Source organism: Tasmannia lanceolata, unplaced genomic scaffold (assembly GCF_043159265.1).
Source record: "Tasmannia lanceolata isolate RefF3 unplaced genomic scaffold, GAP_Taslan_0.1 ptg000029l, whole genome shotgun sequence".
Taxonomy (NCBI): domain Eukaryota; kingdom Viridiplantae; phylum Streptophyta; class Magnoliopsida; order Canellales; family Winteraceae; genus Tasmannia; species Tasmannia lanceolata.
The window spans coordinates 10,496,638-10,502,351 of NW_027518706.1; the positions used below are offsets into that span (position 1 = coordinate 10,496,638).

At 38.3% G+C, this 5,714-nt stretch overlaps 1 long non-coding RNA gene across 1 annotated transcript; it reads right to left on the minus strand.

Moving 5' to 3' along the window:
• Positions 1 to 2,762: 2,762 nt before the first annotated feature.
• LOC143859103 (uncharacterized) lies at positions 2,763 to 3,457 on the minus strand. The gene is made up of 2 exons (XR_013239151.1): positions 3,295 to 3,457; positions 2,763 to 3,156 (listed from the first exon to the last, which is right to left on the minus strand). It is a non-coding gene; the product is annotated as an uncharacterized LOC143859103 (long non-coding RNA).
• Positions 3,458 to 5,714: the final 2,257 nt, after the last annotated feature.

Here is a 5,714-nt window from a genome sequence, read left to right on the forward strand (position 1 = left end):
ATGATCATTGTCTATAATGCCAAACTAATTGTGATAAACAACAGATCTTGGCTCTGATTAGATATCTTCAAAACCGCCATCCAAGACTACTTAATTGAAGATTGTGAAATAAAAGTAAGAATTAGGAGGCACTTTTGAAATTAAAGCAATCTAAATCAAATGTACAAAAGAAATCAAACAAAAAACAAACAAAGAAATGAAATGAGTAGACCTTCATTTGAAAATTCCAACTCCAGCAATGTTGATGAATTTAGCTGGTGAGGAGGCAACTGGCTGTGTAAAAAAGCATAGAACTGACGGTAGGACTGATTGGATAATTTGCTTTTCTTAGGGACTATTAAGCAATTATTTTACCATGTCGGGATTAATCAGCAAAAATAAAGAAAGATGAAACCAAGTAAAAAAAGGCCAAGAATGATTTGAGAAGTGTTTTTATAGGATGTTGATATAGGTTGTTCACAAACTCCTTGTAATCTGATTGGACGTCAAAAAGCTTTAAGAAGGACAACTCTATTTTTTTGTCTTTAATTTTTTGAACTACACATCCTGATTCTTAGTTCCTTCCATATGTTGGTCTGGTGCTCTCAGCTTCTACTGAGAAATAATGTGAAAATATGCCTTGAAACTCTGAAATATTCCAGATTTTTTTTCGTTATTTGTAGGAATGTTAGCATAAAATATGGTAGATTAGTAATAAAATTTCAGTGACGTTGAGTTGAGCATGCTGTGTACTTTGAAAATAATTCAACATTTGGAAAATTACTTTTGTAGGGTGCCTTGTAATCTATGATTTGCCTTTATTGTTTCTAACTTTTAATTCTCAATGATTCATCTCCAATATGCAGGTCTTGTGGCTAAACGCCTTTGTCAATGATGCGACAAAAAGACATGCCTCAAGATTTTCTCTTTTATATTGATGATGATTGGTCATGAGGGCATGTTTGAGGTCATTAGGAGCGTCATGCCTGGGCCTTTTGTATCCCTCGTCGCAGAAATATTTGCTTGCACAGTTTGTCAAAAAAGCATACAAACTCAAGTACTATTGAGATCATTAGGAGTGCCATGTCTGTGCCTTCTCTATCCCTTCTGCCAGAAATATTTGCTTGTACAGTCGGTCAAAAAACATACAAATCCAAGCACTACATGCTGTTTTCTTCTATTTTGTTTCTTTATTTATAGAGGAATAAATCTTAACAATCAGGTATTTCAAAACGACCTGTTTATTTTTTTTTCTAATTTTGGAATGAATGAATAAATGTTCTGTACTGTAAATAAGATTCCAAAATCTTATCTATATGTAATTCTCAATTCGGTTTGATCATGCCAATGAAAATGTATATATTTGCTATCCAATCAATAAGTATCAACATGCATTTTTAAACAACTTTAATGACTGAAACTGACATATTTATCATTTAATGAAATATGGCTTTTACAGTTTAATATTCTAAAATATAAAATACTTCAATCGCACGTGCGGAGGGGATTAGGAAATAACGAACCTGAGATGGTAGAGTCAGTCGAAGAAGGGTTGAGAGATAAAATCACCATTTCAGTGGGCAAGGTAGCAGGGGAGTAGGGTACTGATGCATCTGCTTTTCTTCTCCATTGTTGGACGTGGCGAAATGTAGATATTGGGTACATGGGCTGTCTTTTGCCAATCCTCTCCTCTCTCCCTTTCGCATCATCTCCCCAAATTTGGACAATTGATAATAGACAGTCTTTGGAGTGCGGTAAGGCGTTGTAGTCCGGCGGGCAATGAAGTCATATTACCACAATCTTCGATGGCCAAATATTGAAGTGATGTGAGCTTCTCAATCCACTCTGGCAAATTCACCAATGGGCACACAAGTTAATGACCTACAACCATAAGTAATTTACATGTCGGAGGCTACTCATTTTTCTCATGTCCTTGGGCAAATTACTGAGGTGGTGACATTCTCTCAGTTTCAATGTTTGCAAATTTTGTAGGTTGGTAATTGATTCAGGTAATGTTTCAATGTATTCACTATCGGAGAGGTTGAGGTATCATAGCTGCTTCAAATTAAATATAGAATCTGGGATCTCTGTACGTTGCCAACCACTAAGATCTAGGCATCTCAAGTATCTAAGTTTCTTGATGTTGCTAGGGACCTGGAAATTTTAATCACAGCCCAATAGTATTGTCCGTATGGTTTTGATCTTATACAGTATGAACCGCACCATAGGATGATCCAAACCGTCCATTAGATGGGCCACAGCCTAAATAGGTTGTGCCCCAAAATTCATTTCCATAGGTTGATCCTAACCCTCTGATCTGAATGCTAGAGGGTTGATCCTAACCCTCTATAGATCGGAGGGTTAGGATCAACCTTAAAAATAATTTTTGAGGCACAATCTATTTAGGCTGGTGTCCATCTAATGGACGGTTTGGATCATCCTACAACGTGGGCCACACCGTACTTTTAATAAAGTGAGGAGTGCCCTCATCAAAATACAGTAGTGCTGATAACATTTCCCTATTATAATTATGGCTTATTTAAAAGGATATCACTATAAATTGAAGATCCCTCTAAATATTGAACCACAGTGGTTCAAGTTATTGTTTTTATTTTTATCAAAACGAAAAAACAAGAAGTTTTGGAAAATCTTTTCTTTTCCAAACAATTAATGCAATCCAAACAGTGCCTAAAACTACACTAAAAGTTCCGACACATTACAAATGCTAATTGGGTAAAGCAATAAAAGGATCCAACACAATTTAGTGATAATAATCGGCAGAGTAGATAATTTAGTGTTAATTTGAAACAGAGATAATGTTTATCAGAAATACATTTCACTAAATTTTGATGAAGAAAGCCTTCATAAACCACAATCTCCACACTAGAATCCACATCTGAAATCTATTGAAAAATCCAAGAGGAGGAGGACTAGCCACCTTGCCTCGGACATAACATGCGCAAACACAATACAAGAAGAAAGAGGCAACCCTTATTAAAACTACCACAACAGAGGCTTAGTACATACAACTGAAAATAGAAGCAAAAACCAAATAGCAATCCCCCGCCCCAAGAGCAGACCACAACCTCAAGAAACATACAAAAACCAACATAGACCTCTGACACGAGCAGAGCAAATCCCGAACAGAGAATTCTACCCCCAAACTCAGCCACAAATCTGCAGAAAATCCTCCAAGCAGCCAAAAAGGTAGCAGAACAATATTTGGTATAAATTGGTTAGATAGATGAAGGAAAATTAAAGAAAGAAAGTACGTTATATAATTAAAAAAAAAAGGGGGATTAGGAAATAACGAACCTGGGATGGTAGAGTGAGTCACGGTTGAGAGATAAAATCATCTGTTGTTGGGCACTGGCATCATTCAATGTAGATATAGGGTACATGGGCTATCTTGTGCCAATCCTCTCTTCTCTCCCTTTCGCATCGTCCTCTCCTCTCTCCCTTTCGCATCGTCTCGTCAAATTTGGACAACCGTAAATAAACAGTTCTTGGAGTGAGGTGAGGCGTTGTAGTCCGGCGGGCAATGAGGTCATCAATATGATTAATACTAGGGACAGAATAATAATGAGCATCGCCCAATAGTATTGTTCGTATGGTTTTGGCCTCGTACAACCTCTGCTCTTTTAATAGTGAATCCAAATGAGAATAGACATATCGGGTCGATGTAGGAATATCTACAATTTTTTCCCGATCCACGATATGACACTTGCTCCCCATAACAGACTGTGCAAGATCGTGAACCAAATCATGCATTTTGCAACTTGTTATATTTCCAGAGTCGTCTTTTTCTATGTCTTGGAAGAAAGACCTCCATAATAAATCATTGAAAATCTCATTTCCAATGTCTTCCAACTCCATTGTTCCATTAGGGGTAACAAAGCCATTAGCCATCCAGAAAAGAATACGTTCTTCTTTCGTAATGGTAAAGCCTTTAGGGAACACAGAACAAAAAGAAAAACATTGCCTTAGATGAGATGGCAAATTAGTATAGCTCAATCTAAGAGCAGGCAAAATTTCATCTTCTTTATGTTCCCATATTTGGCTGTCTCTTACAGACAACCACGAAGCTTCCTCCTCCATTTGGAGACCCAGAGGCTTCCTAGTGCCTTTGCTGCTAACGGCACAGCCCCACATTTCTTGACAATATCTTTACCAATTGCAACCGAGTTTGGATGCTCTTCACTTCTCCCTGATACAAATGCTTGACTCTCAAACAGAGACCAACAATCACTGTCCGACAAACCAGTCAAGTGGAGGATGGAGTAATGAAGCGCACCCATCATCAATGCAACCGTTTCATTACGAGAAGGTACAATGATTTTGCTTCCTTTACCTTTATATCTTAAGATTTTCTTCAGATTATCCCACTTTTCTCTATTTTCATTCCATACATCATCAAGTACAAGCAAAAATCTCTTCTCAGATATTATATCTCGGAGGCGTTTTTGCATCTCCTCCAACTCTTTGGGAATAGTTGTACTTCCAGTTGCAGATTCTAAAATTGCTTCTACAAGTCGTTTAACAACAAAATCACTTAAACCCGCATTCTAAGCTCAAAATGGCCCTTTACTTTCTCGTCGTTGAGGGCCCATTGAGCTAATGTGGTTTTCCCCAGACCCCCCATGCCAACAATGGCAATAACCGGGACATCATTTTCATTACTCACATCGGTTAGGAATAGTTTTACAATCTTTTTTTTATTCTCATCTCTCCCATAAACTTCTAATTCATTTACTAAGGACACAGTGGGTGTTCTCTCTTGACTCTCAGCGCTCGTAGCTGTTACATCCAATTTGAACCTTTCCCTCTCTTCTGCAATTTTTTGTAATCTTGTGAGGATCTTTTTTGTCCTAGTTGCGATCTTATGGCGTTGGAATTGAATACAAGGTAAGAAGGTATTGCTTACCTGGATGTTGCCACAACCAATTGAGCGCAATCGCTGAGCTTCCACAGCCCAGTCTGTCAAGATGTCATCTGCATCATAGGCCGCATCTGTAAGATTTGAGAGCCAATCCTTCAGCTGCCCATTCTTGACCGCCATTGCCTCTGTGTTTGGGAGTATATCACGAATCATTGGTAAGATTCTCTGAAGCTCTTCCACATCATCCTTAACAGCCCCGAGTAACTTAAACTCATCTTGGATTGGAGAGTTCAATTTCTTAAGCAGTATGTAAATACCCCCCACTTAAATTTTCGTCCCCCTCTTTAAAAGAGGGGCGTTTTTGTCCGTTCAAGTTTGACTCTAATTAGGGCTTTCTAATAAAGCCTATAAATATATTATTGTGGCTAAACAAACCCTAAAAACGGTTGTGCAGCCCTAGAAAGAGAAATTGGAGAAAGAGAAGAAGAAGAGCAAGGAGATCGCGAATTCGGAGTCGAAGCCGTGAATCCAGGTTAGATCTATGAACTATGAAAGCTTTGGATAATTAGAAACTTTAAATCTAGACAAGGGAGTGCAAATACCATTTCCCTATATAAGATGTGCAGATTCTCACTAGAGAGAGACTAGAGAGTGAGAGAGATGGGAAGCTCGTTTCTGTATGTTAATGTTTTATTTCTTTTGATGGGGTGCAAAGTCATGGAAGGTTGGAAAGATGAGACAAAAGTTATCCGTGTGGGAGGAAAGGTGATGTGCCAAGACTGCACCCAAGGCTGGAACGAGTGGGCTCATGGGACCCGGCCTATCCAGGGTACTCTCTATTCCTTTTTGTATCTAA